This window comes from Schistocerca nitens, chromosome 8 (assembly GCF_023898315.1).
Source record: "Schistocerca nitens isolate TAMUIC-IGC-003100 chromosome 8, iqSchNite1.1, whole genome shotgun sequence".
Lineage (NCBI taxonomy): Eukaryota > Metazoa > Arthropoda > Insecta > Orthoptera > Acrididae > Schistocerca > Schistocerca nitens.
Window position 1 is genome coordinate 38,661,929 of NC_064621.1, and position 24,422 is coordinate 38,686,350.

Genomic DNA, 24,422 nt, shown 5'->3' on the forward strand with positions numbered 1-24,422 from the left:
GACGTCACCCTCGTCAATATCTATGCTCTATCTGGAACGACCTTAAAATCAGAAAGAGCTAACTTCTTTAAACAAGACATCATATACTTGCTACGCCGCAACCCAACCCAGTTGATAATTAGTGGTGATTTCAACTGTGTGATCCACAGGAAAGACCAATCGCCAAACTTTAATTACTGTAGGGAACTACATGATCTGGTGCGTCACCTGCAGCTGAAGGATGCGTGGGAACTAAAATTTCCTACCCTGGTAAAGTACACGTACCTGACCACCACCGCATGTAGCCGTCTAGACCGTTTGTACATCTCTGAGAACATTTGCCAACATGTTCTGGACGCCGATGTCATTCCGGCTAGCTTCTCCGACCACTGCGCCCTCTGTGTCACAATAAATCTGGACAAACAGCATACTAAATGGCATAGGATTCCGTGGAGCCTAAATGTTTCTATTCTCGCCGATGCCTTGCTACAAGATGTCATCTCCACGACATGGGCGGATTGTCTCAAGCAATGCTGCAGATATCCGAGCAAGATAGCCTGGTGGAATGCTGTGGTCAAACGGAAAATGCGATTATCTTTAAGAAACTACAGTTGGCAACGGGCGCAAGATGTCAAACGCACGATTGATTTTTACCAAACAGTTCTGCGAGAGTTGTATGCGACTACGACACCAACCAACACACAGCTGACGACCATCAAACAAATAAAGGCGAAGCTTATAGGCATAAAGCGAACGCAGCTTGAAGGACTGAAGATCAGATCTAAAGCAAAATCGCTTCAAGAGGACGAACTTGCATCGCTGTATCACCTCATAAAACATCGTGCCCATCGCAAGCGAGCTTTTATCGGTGAGCTGGACACAGATGATGGACTCCGTTTGAGCCGACAGAGTGATATTCTTACTGCAGTTTACCGGTACTTCACGGATCTGTACTCACAATGCGATACATATGGTGATGACGGCGGCGATATCGTGAGTGCTCTGCCCACCGTAGTCACGCCTGCGGACAACTTGGCGGTCGTACGCGATTTTGTTCCAGACGAAGTCCTTGAACTGATTTCTGGCTCGCCATCAAATAAATCCCCTAGCCCTGATGGTTTGCCACGGGAATTTTATGTGCGCTTCTGGCCCATAATCGGACACGCATTTACAAATGGTTCAAATGGCTCTGAGCACTATGGGACTCAACTGCTGTGGTTATCAGTCCCCTAGAACTTAGAACTACTTAAACCTAACTAACCTAAGGACATCACACACATCCATGCCCGAGGCAGGATTCGAACCTGCGACCGTAGCAGTCCCACGGTTCCGGACGCATTTACAGATGTTCTCAATGAAGTGATGCGAGGGAGTGACGTGCCGGCCGAAATGAAGGAAGGCCGAATTGTATTGATACCAAAAAGCAAACACCGAAAAACCTTAGATAACTTCCGACCTATTACTTTACTCAATTTTGATTATAAAACCTTCGCCAGAGCACTCAACAGCAGATTGTCCCCGTTAATGAAGCAAGTGATTCACAACCATCAATCATGCATCCCTGGCCGCACTATTATGACGCCCCTTTCGGAATATAGAGATGTAATAGCCATAGCGTCAGTCACTAACGTGAATCTCGCATTGCTGTTTATCGACTTTTGCAAGGCTTTTGATCGCGTCCGCCACGAGTACCTCCTACAGCTACTGCAGCGGTGTGGTTTTGAGCAACGGGTTATAAATGTCGTGCAACATTTCGTCACGGGAATTACAACCAGAATCAGCGTAAATGGACAGCTTACTCAACCCATCGAGGTCCAAAGAGGAGTGCCGCAGGGGAGCCCTCTCTCCATGATGTTATTTGTTTTATCGCTCGAGCCGCTCTTACGCTCTATCCATGACAAACTTGCAGGCCTTTCGATCGCCGGGACGTCCTTCGTGGTTCGTGCTTACGCCGACGATGTCGGAGTGTTATTGCGCAAAGACGGAGACGTATCAACCCTCAAGACCGCGGTAGACGAGTACTGTCTTGCTTCCGGTGCTAAAATCAACGCCGGTAAATAATGCACCTTTGTCAACATTCGAGGATTCGACGCAGTTATTATACCTTGGGCGAAGCGTGTCGAAAACCACACCACTCTGGGGATGATTATCGACAAATGCCCGCTAAAAATGAATGCAAAAAATTGGAAGCAGGTCACCAATAAAATGCAAGGTGCCATCTATGAAAACAATTGGCGGTCCGTTAACATTCTCCAACGCATACGACTCCTCAGCAGTTATATATTCAGTAAAGCGTACTATATGGCCCAACTATTTCCAGTCCAAGATGCAGGCCAAACACGTGATGAAACTCTCTAATAGATTTATCTGGCAAGGGCATCTGTTCAAAGTGAAATACACCACGTTGACGTCTTCCAGACAGGCCGGCGGACTAAACATGCCTGACATTAACCGAAAGTGTACTGCGTTATATATTAAACGAATCACCCATTTGTTGGATAAGGAACCTCTCAGCGTAACCAGTTGGCTCTTCCGAACCTTACAGCCCACCGATACGCATCCACCCATTGATGTAGGCAAAATTCATTACAAACTACGACATGTCAAGCAGTTTTTTCTTGAAGTAAGCTATATTTATGGTCATTTTTTCACGCAGGATTTACCGACGACGCACCTGTTATTAAAAAGATGGACATCTCCAATAGTCCGGAATCCCATTGAACTTAAATACCCGAGTGTTCATTGGAAGGCAGTTTGGGACAACATAAGTTTAACCGTCCACACTGCTGAAGTGGCGTCCACATGGTATAAAGTGGTAAACGATGTTATACCCACTAATGAAAGGTTGCATAGAATCGGTTTAAGTGACAGTGATAAATGCGTCCGCTGTGGCCTGGTCGACACCTTACGCCATCGCTTCACTTGTGGCGGTCATCTCATTAACTGGAAATGGGTGCAGCAGAGGCTGGGCCTGATTACCCGCAGCAGCCCAGCCAGCCACTGCACCGACATCCTGCTCTGGCCGGACGCGAAACATTTTCCCGCTACCAAGAACAACACCGTGACGTGGATGTTAGGACAGTTTGTGACATATATCATCATCCACAATAGTGAAGATAATCTCATTAGTTTCGAGGCTTACATGAGAACGGCACGCTGGAAGATGAAACGTTACCCAAATTTCAGGAAGATGTTTGCTAACATGTTAGACATAATTTTTGAAAAACAAGGCGTAGGGTAATTCTCGATGCCGGTAAGGACACAAATCACATGCAAGACTATGTAGCGAACAAAATACACAACGAGTAAGGGGTTATACCAGTTCCTAGGACTACTCCCGACTTCTTAATGGTGTTATAAACTTCATTATGACATTTTCATTAATTTATGTTCCTGTGCATCTCTTGTTATCCGTTTGTGTGCTCCAAATGACTTTGAGTTTGGACGGTTATGAATCAAATGACAGAACTGTCATTCCAGTTAAGACAATCAATTATATATATGTTTGCGTTTCGGATCTATGTCTCTGTCAGGACTGAAGAGGCTATTGTCAGTTTACTATTTATGTTCTATATTGAAATGTGTTCTTCAGTCTACTGTAGGATACAATTTGTGTTGAATCAGTTCCAGCACTTCAATATTTTGTTTTTGTGCTTATGTAGATATATGTTTGTTTTAATAAAAGAAAAAAGATAAAAAAAATGTAGCGGAACGGTTAAGGTGTTTGGCTGCCACGTGAAAGGTTACGAGTTCAAACCTTGTGCGGTGCTTAATATTTTCTTTATTTAAAAACAATATTGGAGTGCCTTACTTCACGATTTTTATTCGTTTGAATGAAATTTCTAGTGCTTTGCCTCTTCGTTAACTTTTTCGCTGCTGCAGATACGTGCTCCCCGCATTCCACGCTGTGCGCGATTTTGTCATCACTGCACTTCTCGCCTGTGCAGACACATGGTGTTCCCACTGCTTTGACACACTTATCATTCGATTTCACAAAAACTATTTGGCCAAAAAATTTGATTTTTACACGTCTTCTTGACTGATACCTTCCCCCCATAAATGACTTAATTTTGTTTTGATGTGTAACATTAAATGTAGTAAACCATTGCACGAAATTTTGAAGAGTTTGCAGAGGTAAAAGTCCATAGCGTATACTTTCCGTATGGTCGATTTTAGTTGCCACAATGTTGAGAATGAAATGTGGACAAGATACCTAAATTTCATATAATATTTACTGTATAACAATATCTCATTTAATTTAAGTACCACATAGGTGTCGTATGTAATATTGAGAAATATTCCGTCTTTCGCGACTGTAAAAAAAGTTTTATTTACACAGGGCGCGTTTGGCTTTATTTTAAAGTGAAAGGTGAAAAGGTATGGCACATACACAATGGTATTCATGTTCTATTTCTTGTTTTTGTTCCACAGTCGCAGTTTTACCAATGGTATTGAAATATATCCCTCTTCTGCAACTGTAATAAGCGACTTATTTAGACCAGATGCGTTTCTCTCTTTTGAAGCATCATAAGAGGACTGTATTTTGTGTCCTCCATTGCTAAGTCACCTTTCGTAGTTTTGTGCTGCGGTAGCACAATATTCAACGTTTGTGTTGGCTCATCAGTGTTTTAGCAAATAAATGCTGTTTGTGTGTGCCACACACAAAATTATATTTGACATAGCTCTGAGCACTTCACTGACAGACGGTATATTCAAGTCCTAATGTTTTTGTAAGTCCACAGTTTTGTTTAATGTATTTTGTCTACTTCCTTTTGATTGATTGAAGTGCTTTAAAATAAAGCCAAACGTGCCCAGTGTAAGTAAAACTTTTGTTACAGTCGCGAAAGGTGGAATATTTCTGAATATTACATACGACACTTATGTGGTACTTAAAATAAATGAAATATATAGGTATCTTGTCCACATTTCATTCTCAACGTTGTGGCAACTAAAATCGACCATCCGGAAAGTATACTCTATGGACTTTACCTCTGCAAACTCTTCAAAATTTCCTGCAATGGTTTACTATATTTAATGCTGCATAATAACTGCGTTGAACATCGAAACAAAATTAAGTCATTTATGGGGGGAAGGTATCAGTCAAGAGGATAGGTAAAAATCTAATTTTTGAGCAAAATAGTTTTTGTGGAATCGAATGATGAAGAGTGTCAAAGCAGTCGGAACACAATGTGTCTGCACAGGCGAGCAGTGCAGTGACAAAATCGCCCACAGCGCGGAATGCAGGGAGCACGTCTTTGTAGCAGCGAAAGGGTTAATGCGGCCGTGGTGGCATTACTTCATGAACTGCGCGCTCCCCCCTAAACGTAAGCTTGCGAACTATGCTATACTATGGCGCTGCTTCTCTTGGCGCGTGCGTCGTGTGCAACTGGCAACGCAGCAATCTCCCGCGTCTAGGCGGGCATGCGCGAGCCGCCAAGATAAAAGAATTGAACTATAGCGCCATTCGACGGCCAACACCGCGGTTCCTGGTGTGTCCGCTGTGCCGTGCGTGTGATCATTGCTTGTACAGCCCTCTCGCAGTATGGTGGGTCTGACACACCGGTGTCAATGTGTTCTTTTTTCCATTTCCAGAAGTGTATATGGTCCTTCATACAAGTGCTGCCACTTGCGATTCTTATGATGAATCAAAGATGGTTTGAAATGGGTCTTTAATAGCACTCGTTCATTTATACGATACGATAAGACTTTGCTAATGCGTTTGTCATGCGCCTTTTTTCTAAGGTTGGCATGAGTGGTTAAAGATATGAGAGCTTGTCTTACTTGTCATCTAATGTTACTTCAGGCTGTTGTAATTTTGGGATCGGGTCTACCCATTCATTTCTTTCTAGTCGTTTAGAGACTAGTTCTGATGGTGTGAAACCAGTTGATGTGTGAGGTAAATTATTAACAATCTCTTCAAAAGGTGCGACGAAATCAATCCACCGTGTCTGCTGGTTTGGAATATACGTTCGTATGAAACGATTGAACTCTTTGAATACTCTTTCTGTGGGATTACTCTGCGGTCGATACCGGGATATCAAAATTTGTCTGATGTTGTTGGTTACAAGGAAATTCCTCCATCGTTTCCCCACGAAAGTTGATGCGTTATCAGATAACATGGCGTCAGGCTTGCCAAAGAGAGGGAAATAGTCTTTCTCAATACGTCTAATTAGTGGAAGTATATTAGATGACTTCATTGCATAGAGTCTCACGTGTTTGGTAAAAAGATCTAACAATACGACCAGATACTTCACACCTCCTCTTCCCTGAGGAAGTGGACCTGCATAATCCAAACTGACGATTTGGTTTGGTCTTTCTGTACGTGTCGGGTTTAAAGGTAAGGCATTTGACAAGTTGAAAGGTTTCGCCTTTTGGCAAATGGAACAATTTCTTAATAATTAATGCACCTTCTTGTGAAGATTAGGTACATAGCAGTATGTTGAAATCTTGCGTTTGCATTTTTGTGGGCCTTAGTGACCCCAGGAGCGGTGAGTGTACCAAACGACCTGTTCAACATAATCTTTAGGAATACAGACACACCACCTTCCTGTCAACAGAGAAGTTCGGTGAAACAAAACTCAATTGTGTACTTTATAAAATATTGACAACGAGTGATCAGGGTTGTTTTGAAGAAGCTGTTTAATTTCTAGCCAATTGCGATCTGTATCTTGAAGAGTATTCATTTGACGGCAAAGACGCAGAAAGTAACTCCGATGTAGAGGATCTTTCATAAGAAGAATTTTGTGATTAGAAATCTGTTCTATTAATTCAGTAGGCTCCGGCAATCCTTCCGGCATACGTGACAATGCATCAGCAATGATGTTATTCTTGCCCTTTACGTAAATAATTTCAAAATCATACTCTTGTAGAAATAAACACCATCGAGTAAGCCGAGGATGATACAGTTTGCAAGAGAGTAAGAAGCTCAGTGCTTGATGTTCTGAGTATACTCTGATTTTGTGACCATAAGTATAGTAATTAAAGCGGCGAAAAGCCCACACAACGGCTAATCCCTCTAATTCGGTTACCGAATATGATCTCTCACATTCGGTTAAGACCCGACTGGCAAAACTGATTATTTTGACTTCCTCCTGCCCATCAGTTTTGTCTATTTGAAATAAACATACACCTAATCCTTGAAACGATGCAGCGCAAGAAATGCAGAAATCTAAACTCTTGTTTGGATGACTTAAAATGTTACTCTTTAGAAGAGCTTCTTTGATCTTGTCAAAGGCTTTTTGACATTCAGAAGTCCACATCCAGTGGACGTTTTTCTTGAGCAAATTTAACAAAACGGGATTGTTCATTGATTGATTCGGAACGAAGCGACGGAAGAATGAAGCTAATCCAATGAAACCTTTTAGTTGCCTTTTAGTGCAAGGCACAGGAAAATTTTCTATTGCTGTTAACTTGCTGGGATCAGGTGAGATCCCTTCCAAAGAAATTATATGTCCTAAAAACTTGACTTCTTTCTTGGCAAAGCAATGCTCATGTACCTTGTGAAATTATAATGACACTAATCGGAAGAGTCTTAAGCTCGATTTTGACAATTGCTACCGAATTTACTGACCAGGCCGAGTAATGACGAAAACGTGTCGAACCAAATAAAACCAGAAAAATAGATAAATATGAGAACTAAGCATTCCTAAGAGAATGAGACCTTACGTACATAAACAATTGTTATCCTTACCTAATCCAATTTTCTTTTAGACTAATTTATTAGTAAGTAAGCACATTCTAATACAGATTTTTTTCTGTATTTTTAATGTACGAAAGCATAAATGGAAGCACGGACATGTGTCAAGTGAAATAGAGACCGCCACCATACGGCTCAACATGTTGCAGAACCAATCTTCCAGTTCCTGACCCACGACGTATTTCCAACGCAACATCGCACCCCGACAACTACTCAAACATCCACAGTGAAAGTGATGCCCTACTTTTCCTCCACTGTGAAAGTGTAATCAATTTCCCCACTCAAGTGCAGTGCTATCATTTATACCCGAAGTTCTACCACTCCCAGTGCAACTCATACCTACCCAAGTGTAGTGAAACATTTTTTTTTTGCAGGTCATGAAAACCACAAATAAGTAAAGTGCTACCTATTTACTGCAAGAAATCTTCGACGAAACAACGACAAAAATATTCATGTAATATGTCATTGTAAAACAAGAATGTCAATTTTTTGTAAATTTTTTTTTTCACGAGTGCACAGAGCACCCAGACTTCCTGGGAAGTCAATTAATTTATTTCTTTGTTATTATGCCTTGTATAATGTATGTATGTATGTGTATCTTTATTTTAATTTCATTATCTTTTACTGAGAAATGAACATTTGTTATCCTTGTACAATACATTAGAAAGAGCACAGTTCAATTGTCATGTAGTTACCCTATGGACAAGTTACTATCAATTTCAGTCGTACGAATATACTTACCTGATACTCTGTATGTTAACCACTTTGCCTGATGTAGTGTGTAAAATCTATTGTAGAGAATTTTTGCAAGTAATAATAACTTGTTTCATGAAAGCAATAATATCACGACTACGCGTGAGTCGCGATGATCCTAACGGAGTCATCGCTCCTCACGTGGGAAGCAACGTGATATTATTGGATTTCAGACATTTTGCATATGAGAAAAGGATAGCCACCGAGCTGTAGTTTGTAATGATACTAAGCATGACAACGCGAGAGTAAAGAAATGAAATCTGTTTATAACGTGCGCCTATACCAAGACGCGCGGCCAGCGTTTAAAAGGTACACTATGACTCGCTGGGCGCAGATATTTAAAATCATTGCCGCAGCGCTTGATAGCAAGAAGCTGCGAAACAGAAGAAAGAACAATTTATCATTTGTTAGGAAAATTCTAGTCTTTATAGTTAGTTGTACTTCTGGTCGCCGATATGTTAACATGTACTTCATTACCTTTGATGTTTGGTCGCCGACTTGTTAAGACGTGTTGTGTAGCACCGCTACAAGTTATATTTCATTTAGTGTGAAAAACCACGTTATAACCAAGAAAAAAAAACGCTTTTTGTAAACTTTGTGACGATAAAAAATACTTACGCGCACGCCAGGACATTTAAATTTTACAAAATATCACACATACAAAGCAGCGATTGTTGGACTGTTCCATGTATGAGAAAAACATAAAAAATGTAAGTTTTGTATTCATTGTAAATTTGTTAATGTTTATAGTTTAACGCCTTTGTTCTTTGATAGTATATTGATGCTCCACTGTACAGAAAATCTATGCTTGTTCTTTTCTTTAAATTAACCACAAATAATGTTTATGCTTAAATGAACTTTGTTACAGGTTCGCTCTTTATCGCCGTATCTCGATTGTATTTGGGAGACCATTAATGTGATCAATTTCCGATCTGACAACTGTTTTTACAAAATTTCACTGTTTTGCATTCATTTCCAATTTTTTTTATTATTCAAATAGGTCCCTTAGGTAATTTCAATGAAGAGTCTGATTGCGTGAAAGCAATCCGGGTTAAGAGGTCATTTGAGAAACTACTTTCGCGCAATCAATCTGTACGTCTCCTGAACACAATCGAGAACCGACGCATCAGCGATCATTCATTAATTTTTCTCTCTTTCCAAGTCGTACCAAAAAATGGCCAAGGAGAACTGCCGTGAGTACGCAATCTAGTGTTAAAGGTTGCATTCTTTATCTTGTCGGCAAACATTGCCATAAATTATCATCAATGTTATATTTGGTTAAATACGAAAAGCAAAAAAAAAAAAAAAAAAAAAAAACCTTTTAACGCTAGAAGTCATAAGAACAATTTTGCAAAGGACGAGATGCATTCGTCTGACAACTGTCGTAACATTGTCACATCGTGAAGTGGGTAAATGCGTGGATTGCTGTGATAAGACTGCAACATTAACACAAAAAATGTTTACAGCTTACACAGATGTTTTTCTGACCTCAAAACCTTACATCTTGAACGACTAGAGAGAGGATGTTCATATCGCGGGACAAGTAGATTAATATATCTTGCAGAAATGATTAGCATTTGAAACATGTCGGCCCGTGCGTTGAGTACCAACATCCATGTCACGTCGTAACATCACCCATCAGTAAAATGTGCCTGCAGCTCTCGTTGTTGCTGCAAAACGAAAGAAATGAATCAGTGTGAATGGAGTAGTCGTGCAGGATACTTTGCAGACGTATGCGCGAACCTTACTGTCACATCAGGGGTCTGAAAGAAGGCCCATTATTGCCATGAGAGAATGTGGAGCATCCGCCCAGGAAATTGCTGCTCATGTGGGACAATTTCGGCAGTACAAGGGCGTTCGCAGAATGGTTCACGGGACTGTGCGGCTGGTCCCGGCGGAGGTTCGAGTCCTCCCTCGGGCATGGGTGTGTTTGTCCTTAGGATAATTTAGGTTATGCAGTGTGTAAGCTTAGGGAGTGATGACCTTAGCAGTTATGTCCCACAAGATTTCACACACATTTGAACATTTTTGAATGGTTCACAGAAGACAGCAGAACACGACGAGATAGGTCATGTAGCAGCACCCAGATCAGCAAGACAATTCTGCGCTCTCCTGGTCTCTCACGCAACAGTGGAATGGTGTGACACACCGTACACTATCAGGGCTGACACCTCGTCACCGTTTATTACGACATGGTTTACGTGCGCGTCGTCCATTTTTCCTTTTACCTTTGAGAATGGACAGAAACATTCTAGGCGGCAATGGTTTATGGAATGACATCACTGGGGACAGGAATGGCATGAGGTATTGTTTTCGGACGAATCCAGGTTCTGTTTGTTTGAAAATGATGGCCGCATTTTGATTCGCCGCGGACAGGGGAAGCGGCATCACATTGACTGCTTTGGCGTAAGACCTACAGCGCCATTAGAAGGCTTTATGGTATGGGATGCTATTGCGTACAACCAGAAATCACAGTTATTGCGTGTCCACGTCACTGTGACCAATATGAACCACGTAAATGACATCCTGCGACCCGTAGCCATACCCTTTCTGCACAACACCTCAAACGCCATTTTTCAGCAGGACTATGCACGACCACATGTTGCTGCACGAACCCATGCCTTCTCGGTGTCCCAGGATGTCAACCTTTCGCTCTGGCCTGCCAGATCACCAGACTTGTGGCCAATCGAAATTGTGGGGGCTATCGTGAAACGACTGGTGCAGCAGGACCCAATGCCAACTACCAAAGAGGAGCTTTGCTTTGGAACCGGGTGAATGCAGGACAGGACGCAATTCGCACCTTATACGCATCGACGCCACAACGCATGGAATAAGTTACCAGGGCCCATGGCGGGCCCTGTGCCTGCTAGGCAACACGACACATGCTGAACCGAGGTGACCAAAATGCTAATCGTTTCTGCAGAACATACTAATGTATATGTCCTGTGGAAATGAATGTCCTATTTGTAGTCCTTCAAGGTGTTCTATTTTTTCTGAACATAAGCATACTAAAGCTGATAACCTTCCATTGCACTTGTCTACTGCTTCAGTTTTGGGTTTCGGTCTCTGCTCTGTATACTGGCTGCATGAGCGATTTTGGGTATAGTACATCTGAAAACGCATCAATATGAATTTTATGCCTGAGTATTCGGTGGAAGGAAGTGTCATGGAAATGATACCTCAGCTGTGTGGCGCAATTGACTGTCCACCTTGGATCACCGTGGAGAGGGCTTGTGAGGTAACTGATGCACTTCGCGTGTGTACCGCGCTGTTTGCCAGAAAACAGAGTAACAATGTTGCTTTAGTGGAGCACCCATCACACTCTCAATTGAATTCAATCGTATCTTAATCAACTCTATTATAGTTTTGACGTGTATGAAATGTGAATACTAGACCTGATAGAAAGTTAGTATTGACCAGTTATCGGAAAAAAATATTTCCTTTCAACAAAAGATAAATGTGTTTCAGTGGATTCAAATGGCTCTAAGCACTTTATCGTACAACACCCTCATTGGCATTGTAGCGAGAAGGAAGTGCTTCTCTGGGCAGTATCACTAACCTGCTTCAGTAAGTCCCTCGTAGCACAGTAGTAGCGCTCCGTCGCCAGGTTCCATGTAGGTGGTGATCCTGCTGAACTGGAGTGTTTAGGGATGCCAGTTGTTAATTATCAATAACGTTTGTACTACACTTGTTTTAATACAGAAATTGCTTTGTCACACTCGTCACAGAGTCAGAATTTGCAATATGGCGGCTCTGGACTACGACTTTATATTCGATCCTGTACACACATTAGCACAGTTTTCTGATGATAGACACTGCCCACGACACGTGGCGTTCTTATAACTAATAACTTCACTTTACATCTTGTTTAACATCTGACTTATGCACTTGCGACCGTTATTTTAGAGCCGCCCTGATTACTCGAACGTGCGTTTTGAGTGGATCCTCGCAACTGACTCGCCCTGTCTTCCAGAGGGACATGAGAGACCACCCAACCTTTCTCCCTCAGCCAATAAGGACACTTCGCTTGTTTCCTATATATATATATATATATATATATATATATATATATATATATATATATATATATATACTTCGCTCGTTTCCTATATATATATATATATATATATATATATATATATATATATATATTGCTAGGCGGATCTGACGTAACGTGTGCGGACATTTTGACGGAAGTTTGTCTTGCAATACTGTCTCAGATTGTAAGATCCTACTCCCGAACAGTCAGATCTTGTTCTTACTAAGGTTGCACAATATTGACTCCTACGATTTCATGTCTAATGCTCCTTGCTGATGCTTAATTGTTAAATGTATATGTAGCCTGGCTGCTACTGATCATTCCCAAACGCATAAATATGCACAGTACTTGGCTCAAACACGTGAAGGGAATGCACATATGCATTACACATCCCCCCCTTCTTTTATTTTCTAAATTGCTCAAAGACCTTGTTTATTTTTGAAACATTCTCGGTTGGTATCTCTTGTCCTCAGTTTACATCTTTAATCATTGGTGTTATTATCTTTAACATGATATAACAACACAGATATATATCCTATTAAATTTGAGTGCATATCCTATCTACAAAATTACTTCTGATCTTTATCTGGTGCGATCTTTATTTGATGCCTTCATAGTGGCACCTTTCTAGCTTTAATTCTCTTCTGAATATGCCATGAACATTATCATTATCTAACATGTACCTTATTTAAAATTGAACCTTTATTCATATGTACTGTACTTTACCTTATTTAAAACTGAATAATTATTCGGATGTGCTTTTGTTTTATCTAAGATGGAACTTCTGCTCATATACTACTTCAAGTTAGCTCATCTAAACATTCACATATTAATTATTTCTGAGTCCAATACAAAACAAGATAATCAAACTTACAAAGTTCCCATTAGGATTATCTTAATTTATAATGCCCATTTCCTACTATGCAAAATACCATGTACTGTACCATCGGCTCTGTAATTGCCGTCCTATGAGTCACTGTTTCACTACTTTTTTCTTTTTTGTCAGTGAATGCCGTCCCTCTCACTTTTATAACCTTCAGTCATTGGCCTTGTATGGCTGTTCTATTGGTTACAAATCGATTTGCAGTTCACTACATTAGAAATAATTTATGAAACCTACAGCTCGTGATGGGGTGAGCTGGGAGACGAGAAGAATGTGTGGTGCTGACGGCCCTGATGAGTGTGGCAACAGTGAGCGATGTGGTGTGTAGCCGTTGCTGTGGCTTTGCTGACCGGCTGTCTCGCTCCATTGTGTTCTGTGTCTCTCCAGGCCCCATTCATGGATTATGTGTAACAATTTACACATACATTTAGTCAATAATTAATACTATTTTCAAATAGCTTCCAATCCAAGTAACTTTCGATACACAAATTTTTCAATTTCTATTCCATGCTTGTTACTCAATTCTGTGCGATCAAACAATGCATCTGCGGTTTTCATAGCCTGCCTTCTGCTCTTTTATTCCTTCATTTCGTGTATGTCTTACAATTATCTAAGACAGTTTTATTCTTACATTTCCATAGGAGATTAGTTCCCTTTGTCACCTACCCTTTTTGTTTTCTTTCGGTGAATCATTTAATGTCTCATTACCTCGACTTGCATAAAGCTTTTTACGTGATATGGATTATTTTCTTCTACTCTTACATCGGCGACCATCATTTTATATCCTTCATGTGTGCATATTCCAGGTCTTTTACTTGTCATATATAAATCATTATTTAGCGTGCATGCATAGTTAAGTGAAGCATTGCCAATCTCTGTTCAACTGTTTCTAGCCTGTACGGTACTGTTATGTTTATTGACCATACTGATCGTGTAAGTGTGCCTATTATCTCCTCTTTACCTCTTCTGCAACTTACTACTTCCCTCTAACTTACGTGTGCCTATTATTTCTTCTTTACCTCTTCTGCAGCCTACTAATTCCCTCTAACTTACTTCAATACTTCTTATCTTAAAGTACCTCTTAGGGTTACCATTACCTACTATTGGATGTGGGCACACCTTTGTATGACCCTCACATAACTTATAGCGATGCCGTCCTCGGCCACTTATTAAGTTATACCTTTTCTTACTTTTATTCTATGGGGTTTGGACCCACTTCCCATATTTATATAACTTCAATTCTTTACCTCATTCTGCTGCACTTATCTGCTTTTCCTTTGGTCACGACTTACCTTGTCAGTTGGCTGAACATACGTTTCGCATTTTGTTATCATTCGATCTTGTTGCTGTTTTTTTATCTAAGCACAATTGCGGAATATACACACTTATATCTATTTTCCATGTCTTAGCTATGATGTTTGTTCACTGTCTTCACAGTGTCTTTTTAGCATTTGTTAAATGTGTTTCCAACAGGATAACATCTTTGTCTCTGTATACCTTGTTTACTCTTACAATAGCATATTCGTTGTTGTACTGACTGTCTCTTAGGTCCGTTACAGGTTATAAACACATAATTTTAGCGTTTGCTAACCATTTTCGAACAGAATAACACATTTTTATAAATAGCTTTTCCCTTTTTGTACCATCTCTTTTTTCTCACCTACCTCTGTTACTCGTTATTCCCATGTTCCTGTATTCGAAGATGAAGAAATGACTGGTGGCAGAATAACGTTTTGACAGAAAGAAGGGAATACTGCCAATATGACGAAACATGTAAATAATATCGCTAATGCCTGAGCATCTGGTGTGTGTCACCAGGCACCTTACATTGCAAAGAAGTAGTATACTCTGAAGTTGGATAGCGAAGAATTAAAGATTCTGAAAGAAGAGGAAGATTGACAATATGAAGAGAAACTGAAATAATATTGTCGATAACTGAGTACGTGGTGCTCGTTAAAAACTTAGCGCTATACAGAACACAACGCCCTCTGAGGTTTTCAATTAATCCTTTGACCAGTTGTGTTGTTCTGTGTATCATAGTGTCTTGTCTGTTGATGATTTACTCGGTTATCCGTTTGTTGAGGGCGTTGTATCTGTCTGTTTGTCAGTTCTCCTTGTATCCTATTTTCATTAGGTCCATTATTTTCCCAGGGGTTTCTTCTCCAACCTTCTAGATTCTGATTGTTCCCTACCAATGTATCCAATTGATCGAGCGCTTGCACGATTGCGTTTACATCTGACTCGGATATTCCTATTAAGTTTTCTTGTACCATCGGAGGTAACTTGACTAAAATGATTGATATCAAATCGGTTTCTTTCAGGGGATCATCTAAATACAAGTTCTTTTCGACATAAGTCTGGAAGAACTCTTTGTAAATTCAGCTACCACTGTTACTAAAGTTTCGACCTTCAAATAGGTCTCTACGAGCGAAATTCTGAGCGCTGCTGGACCAATACTGGTTCATGAATGCTTGCATAAACTCCTCATACGTTTCACTTTGCGATCCAGTTTTCATACCCCAGGATAACGCTTCGCCTTCCAACCTACTTATAACACAGCCTATTTTCTTTTTGTCATCCCAATTTTCGGGAAATACACCCTCAAATTGCCGCTTAAGAGCTACAGGACGTATCTGTCCTTGTGACGAAAAAATGTGGAATTTGCACATACGTAGATACTGGTCATTTGGGGCTATCTGTTCTTTACTTCTATCTTTAGACTCTTCCTCTTCGACCCACATCTCCAGTCTCCCTTTTTTTTCTGCCTCTACCTGACTAGCATATTCAGATATCTTTTTAAAGTCTGTTTCTTGTACCTGCTCTTTTATCTTTCGCAGCTCTGAATGAAGCGCCCCTGCATTGCTTTTGCACTCTTCTTCTACAATTTTCTTAATGTTATCCGTCTTTAAGACATGCGGCTTTGTGCATTAACCGTTTAAACCATCTACTTGCTTTGTTACCTCCATGACATCTGTCTCTAATCGACCTATATTTGACTCATGTTTTTTAATTTTTTAATCTCAGCAGAATTCTCACTAACGTGACCCACTATCCCTCTTAATATGTCATTTCAGCTTGGAATTCGGTTTTCATATTTGCTAGCTTGCTATTGACAACTTTACTAAAACTACCCAGGGATTTGTCAACATATACATTAATATCTTCAAATTTCTTATTAAATTTGCATTAGCAGATTCGTTAATTGACCTATTGTTATCGTCCAATTTCTGATCAAGAGCTTGAAACTTATCAACCAGTAAAGATAACAAGTCACTTATACGACGACTTCTCTTACTCATACTAGGTTCTTTTACCTCAGTGTTTTCCTTCAGTTCCTGTTGGCTACCCACAGGAACAGTGTCTGCTGACGCTACACTATGCAGAGCCCTTGTTTCTACCATGTCATTTTCAAGATCTGTTCCTTGCATTTGGTCATGTGACAAGTACTCTTCCCCCACTACATTACTAGTGTGTTCATGCCGTAAATACTGACCCACTTCCTGATTATCATCAGCCATGTTCGGCTCAATTGCATTAATGTCTCTATTCTGATCTTCTAATTCTACAGTATCGTGATTTGTCTCATTCTCCTCAGAAGTGTCACTGTCATTAATTTCACTTCTCTCTGGAGAATAAACCACGTCTCTGTGACGTAAGTGAATTATTTTCTTGTCCGTCATGGTGTCAATAACTCTTAACTCTCTTTTAATTCTAGGTTAACATATGATCCTTAATATTATGTCAGTTCCGCTGCGTTTGACCTTCTCCACCCCTGCCGTATGCTCTGCGTTTGACCTCCTCTACCCTTGCTGTGGTGTCACCGCTAGACACCACACTTGCTAGGTGGTAACTTAAATCGGCCGCGGTCCTGTAGTACATGTCGGACCCGCGTGTCGCCACTGTGTAATCGCAATCCTAGCGCCACCACATGGCAGGTCACAATACACGGACTAGACCTCGCCCCAGTTGTACGGACGACATTGCTTGCGACCAGAAGTACGACGCCTTCCTCTCATTTGCCGAGAGACAGATAGAATAGCCTTCAGCTTAGTCCATAGCTACTACCTAGCAAGGCGCCATTTGTATCAGTGCTTATAGCTTACTACTATTCAAGAGATGTATTCCAACAAGAGAATAAAAGTTAAGTAACATCTACGTACTTTTCTTCTTATTCATTAATAAGTCTCATGTTCCAGAACTTCAAGCCCGTCTGCGTTAGTTTAGCGTGCACCTAGCTACCTCATTGTGTCTAGACACAACACTTGCCTTGCGCTCTCTTCCAGAACGTTGCTGTAGCAGTGCGCCGCTGCCCGCTGATACCGCCGCCGCAGCCGCTGTCCGCTGACGTCTGCGCCGCTGGCTTAATACTGTATTAGGCAGAAGCACGCATCCTACCTCTCAGCCTCGGGTCGCGCCGGATGTCCTCGCTCGGGTCACGTCGTATGTCCTCGTCAGAGTTCGGGCTTCTCGCTGAATTCCAGACGCTGCACCCTTCGTCGCTCGGATTCGGTGGGTAGCCGTCCCTGGTTCCTCATGTCGGCTGTCCTCGTGCGTGTGGCCTTGACTGACTTCCGAAACCGGTTTCAATCAGCTGCTGCCATCACTCGCTTTCTGCTGCGTCACAAGCCACCAGTACCCGAAAAACAATTTTTTTTTTTTTTTTCCGAGCCTCTCTCCGCTGCGCCGAGTGGGTTACACAGTTAGACTTTATTCTTCGCGAAGCATCTTCAGAGGCCTGTAATATATTAGTGCAGTTTACTTACGAGGATAAGGCTTGTGAACCTTTTAGAACGGAGACTGTAGTCAACCCATCGCACATGTTAAACATCATACCCATACACAACATTGGACGCCTACCTAAATTTCAGTACTTTAAAGTTGATATCGCTAGAACTGATATGCTAGTCCTCATACACTATCACAAAGCGTTTAACACATAAACGTCACGCACTTATCTTTACATCTCTCGTTCTCCACCACACTGTTCTCTCATAACACCAAGTAAACGTTTCCTGTCGAATCACTGTTTACACTGTCCAAAGTCACTGTTTACTTCACTGTTCAGTTAATTCTTTTTTCCTAAATCACTGTTCATGTTCAAGTTCTTTATTCACTGTTTAAGTCACTGTTCATCACCTTCCTATTCTCGCATGCACTCAGTCTTAGTGCGCATTCTGTTACAATGACTGCTGTATGCAGACACTGTTACTCCACTTAGCAGGATACTCTTCAGCCACATCCGCGCAAGGGATGCCAAGTACAAGACCCTCATTAGGATTGTAGCGAGAAGGAACTGCTTCTTCTCTCGGCGGTATCACAAACCTGGTGTCTTGGTGCTTCAGTAAGTCCCTCGTAGCACAGGTGGTGATCCTGCTGAAACGGAATGTTTACGGATGTCAATTGTTAATTATCAACAACGTTTGTACTACACTTGTTTTAATACTGAAATTGCGTTGTCACACTCGTCACAGAATCAGCATCTGCAATATGGCGGCTCTGGGCTACACCTTTCTATTCGACCCTTTACACACATTAACACAGTTTTCTGATGATAGACACTGCCCACGACACGTGGCGTTCTTCTAACTAATAACTTCACTTTATATCTTGTTTAACATCTGACTTATGCACTCGCGACCGTTCTTTTAGAGCTGCCCTGGTTACTCGAACGTGCGTTTTGAGTGGCTCCCCGCGACTGACTCGCCCTGTCTTCCAGAAGGACATCAGACACCACCCCACCTTTCTCCCTCAGCCAATAAGGACACTTCGCTCGTTTCCTACATATCCATACCTTCAGCCAATGGGCGTTCAGATCGCTGTTGCTAGGCGGATCTGACGTCACGTGTGCGGACATTGTGACGGAAGTTTGTCTCGGAACACTGTCTCAGATTGTAAGATCCTGCTTCCGGATAGTCGGATATTGTCCTTACTACGGTTGCACAACATTGCCTCCTATGATTTCATGTCTATTGCTCCTTGCTGACGCTTAATTGTACATGTAGCCTGGCTGCTACTGAGCATTCCCGAATGCATAAATATGCATAATACTTGGCTTAAACACGTGAAGGGAATGCACATTTGCAAAACAATGGGACTTACCATCTTAGGTCATCAGTCCCCTAGAACTTAGAACTACTTAAACCTAACTGACCTAAGGACAGCACATACATCCGTGCCTGAGGCAGGATTCGAACCTGCGACCGTAGCAGTAGCGCGGTTCTGGACTGAAGCATCTAGAACCGCTCGGCCATAGAGGCCAGCGTTTTAGTCGGAAGAGAGTGTGGATGAGAAAGCAAGGTCGTCAGAAGACGGCAGCCAGGGTGTCATGTCACTGAAGCGTAGACGGACTGAGGTCTGGTAATCGTTTAGCAAAACGCTGAATCTGATGTTACTTATTTTTTAGGGTGAGGTGCGGGTGAAAACTAAAAAAACTAGTTGTTGTTTGTAGATTAATGATTCGTGCCAATCTTTTCCATGTTGCTCTTGTTATTTTAGAAATGATTTATCCATTGCCGAATCACAGCTACCTCAGATGATTAGTAGCATTTTTCAGGAGGCCGAATCATTGCAATATTTACACGATAAAATTATTAAAAAGATACTTTCTGAGCAAACGAGAAATGAGCAAAGTAAGAAATATTATTTTCGTGTCCAGGCAGCGACAGAGACCTTTGCCAAATATATTGAGAGTATTAGAATAGCAAAAGTTGCTTTACGCTTCAAATTCAGTGAAGAACAGGACGTTGGTAATATCTCGACGAGCATGTGGATTGAGTCTCGTTTGAGAGTGTCTTTCTGTAAGACCACATTGGTAGTTCTATTGAGAGAATTTGTTTTAGTGACGAGAAGAGGGATGGATAAAATAGTGTTTCTAAAGTTTAAACTTCGTCTTTTTTTACCCAGTGTTCTTTGAGAAACGAATTCCCATCAATCAAGGTAATTGTTTTCGTTGTAACGGGTCAGGCCGTTTTGCCCGAAGCTATCCGATGCTTTGGAAGGCTACCAATACTATTCAACACCATCAGTTGCTGGCTCTTCTAGCTGCCGCATGCGATGTGTCAGCAAGATGTAAAAAATTTATTACCATGGACCGAGTGTCAGTGCCACGCGTGTAGACCTTAATTAACCGAGAGCCAGTTTGTGCAACACGGAATTCGGGCAGTAATTTATGTGTAACATACTTGCAGCGGTTTTTGTGATATAAAGGCATTTGTAAGTTTTCGCCATTACACCTAGTTCAGCAAAAGTGCTGTTCAGTCAATGTCCAATCTGTTCCTGTTCTTGATCAGTTTAGTGCTCATATTAAAATTCCTGATTTTTCATGGACCTTTAAGGATATATATATAGGATATTTTGGTTTAAGTTCATTATCATTCCAGTTTTGGGGCTGATTATGTGCAAGCTATTGAAACAATTTAATGTTTCTCAGTTAAAAATGGCAGAAGCTAAATGCTCGTTGTAGTTATTTGAGGAATTATCCAATGTTCTTAACGAGCGTTTAGGTGTTACTAATAGTCTTGAATATCAGATGCTGTTTTTGCAGGAATGAGTCATCAGACCGCCGAAGTCTTTGAAAACGGCACCCATGTTTGTTGTTCGCAAACATAGGGGCGAAGGTTGCAGACCTGTTCTCGACTGTGGTGTACTAAATAAAGATCAAGGTAGTTCCACGACCATCGCCTCTTCCCAGTCTGTGTGACTACTATACGTGGTTTCCTACGGCACGTTTTTTCACTGTGTTACACGTAAACCAAGTGTGCCACGAGATCACCCTTACTGAAGATTCCAAACCGCTGACGGCATTTTCTACTGACTGTAACTTGCTCGAACTGAACCAAGTACCTCACGGTTTGTCCACTGGTGTGGCGGCTGTTCTCTCCAGATTTTTGTATTCTGTGTTAGGTGAGTTTAAGTTACACTTTGTTTATAACTATTTAGATGATGTTGTTGTATAGACATCTCAGGACCATTCTGAGGACTTGCATCACATTTTGGGCAGGTGGAGAGAAGCTGGTTCTAGTCAGTGATAGCATGAGTGACCTTACTTCTAGGAAGTTAAGACAACTATGTTTTCAAAATGCGATTAACCATGTCACTACAGTTAGTTACTATCTATTCCAACCAAGAGGCCGTTATAGGAAATCCCACGCAAGTCTGCATATCATATTCTGACGACATCACAATCAGACCTGCTCCACCTCCAAGGCGATACCAGGAATGGTGACATCCTGCCACACGTATAGGAGCGGAGGAGAAGCCCCCCCCCCCCCCACACACACACACTCTTCGTGCTGCTGCAGCTCCCCAGCTCTAATGAATTGACAGCATGGATGCTGCATTCGCACTATCGTGACAAGAATCAATTGTAGTTCACACACGTGCTATGATGTTCCAGAGATAATAACATCATAAGCCCCATCACTCCCACATCCCCACTAATGCACGGCCAGTGGTGTACAACCTAAAATGTGTGTGTGTGTGTGTGTGTGTGTGTGTGTGAGAGAGAGAGCATGATGATCCCCCCCCCCCCCTTTTTGCCCCCAAACGAACGTGCTATATTTCGCGAGTGCCTTCGTATCACACACCGAGAACACAGACACCGGGCACGAGATATATTTCGCATCAGCGCTTTCTAATCATTCCAGGAACACACAGGCAGCGCGCCTGCACTGTCTCCTGCCCCCCCCTCCCCCCTCCCCAGCAAGTGCCCACGCTCCTCGCCGCCCGTCGACTTCAACGCCAATGGCGGAGTTCCCAAATACTTCGAGCAATATGTCCAGTGCTGGGGTATTTGTTACGAGAGGAAATTAAAGCACTGAACGATATGGCGACGTGACACATGGATCACGTCTGTGTAACGTAGGCGTCTCAAGACTCACCAGCATAACATAACGAACATAACTGCTTAGTGATCAGGTATTCCGTACAACAAATTATTGTTGTCCAGAACGATCGGACGACGTTACACACCAGCAACACAGTGCTGAAAAGTAAATGAAGTATTTATCGACTAATGGGAATATTACTGATGACAGCGCCACTGAAGCGAATTTATTAAACAAAACTTTTCGAAATTCCTTCACGAAAGAAAACTAAGTAAATATTCTAGAATTCGAATTGAGAACAGCTGCCAACATACGTAACTTAGAAACAGATATACGCAAATCTTTCGGTCCAGATAGCATACAAATAGGGTTCCTTTCGGAGTGTACTTATACAATAGCCCTATAATTAGCAATCACCACAGAACCGCTCGCTTGACGAAAGATCCATACCAAGAGACTGGAAAACTACACAGGTTACTCCAATGCTCTTGAAAGAAAATACAGGTAATCTTCTGAATTACATAGCCATACTGCTAACGTTGATTTGCAATAGGATTTTGGAACATTTACTGTGTTCGAATGTTATAAATTACCTCGAAGCTAACTGTCCATTGACACGCAGTCAGTACAGATTCAGAAAATGTCGTTCTTGTGTAACACAACTGGATCTTTATTTATGAGTGCTATCAACAGGGGATTGATTCTAGGTTGCTAGTTTTCGAGAAGGCTTTTGACACCGTTTCTCACAAAAGACTTCTAACCAAACTGCGTACCTATGCCGTATCGCTTCAGTTGTGCCCTCTGCTGCTCCTAACCTACATAAAAGATTTAAGGGAAACTCTTAACACTTCCCTTAGGGTGTTTACAAATGCTGCTGTCATTTACCGTTTAGTAAAGTCAGCAGAAGATCAAAACCGACTGCAAAAATACTCAAATGCGATATCTGAATGGTCCGAAAAGTGACAAAATCCGTTAAATTTCTATTACAGGTTAAATCACATAAATTTATAGGTTGTCAATTCGGCTAAGTACCTAAGCGTTACAATCACGAGCAACTTAAGTTGGAACGATTGGGTATATAATGCTACGGGGAAGGTAAACCAAAGACTAAGTTTTATTGGCAGAACACTTAGGAGATGCAACAGGTCTACTAAAGAAACTACCTACAATACGTTTATTTGCCCTCCGCTAGAGGACTGATATGGCGTATGGGTTCTTATCAGATAGGATTGACGTAGGAAATCGGAAAATGTTCAAAGAAGAGCAGTTCGTCTTGTATTATCGCGAAATGGGAGAGAGAGTGTAACGGATGTGACAAAGGGGTTGGGATGGCAATCACTGAAATGTTTTTTCGTCCTTGGGAGATTTTTTTGTCACCAACTTTCTCCTCTGAATGTGAAAATATTTTACTGTCGCCAACACACAAGGGGTCAAACGATCATGATAATAAAATAAGGGAAATCAGAAGTCGTACACAAAGACTGAAGTGTTAATTTTTCTCACGCGCTTTTAGAGAGTGGAACAGTAAACAGTCTGATGGTGGTTCGAAGAACCCTCAGCAAGGCACTTAACAGTGAACTGCAGAGTATTCGTGTACATGTAGAAAAGGCATCTGCTTCGTAGTAAGTAAGATACTTTGACAATATGGAAAAATGACGTCAGAGCATAGTCTGCCAAGAAAATGCTAGTCGAGTGGAACCGACAACAGGCTGTAACTGATTACACAGCAATTATGTCAGCTGGATGTACTTTGAGCAATATGCTATCCAATCGAGCTTAGGGGTCGGTATTTGTTATTACAATAACGAAGAAATTTTTTGTCCATTAAAAATGTACCTGGGCATTCCGACGACGTCTCACACAAATGGGTACTACGTCAAGTACCTGTAGTATTTATGAATCATTCGAGGCCCGTGTGCTGTAGTGAGAAGCAAAGTAAGATCTTCTGACAGTATAAATGACGTCATGTAAGTAAGAAACAAACTCTGCCGTACTGCCACCAAAATCATATAGGAAACAACTCTCTCTCACAACCAATATTTAGACGTTTCGGTCAGGCAAGAACCACAAGCCTACGGCGCATCTGGAACGAGTCGTATGTTGCAGCCAGCATGCTCCTATATCAGCACGATCATATCTGCACGTCGTGCCACCAATGTACAATAGAACCGGCAGTCAACGCAAATTCAAAGTATGGGAGAGAGAGTGTCGGCTTCTTACAGTCATACAGAACAAATAGTAGAGTGT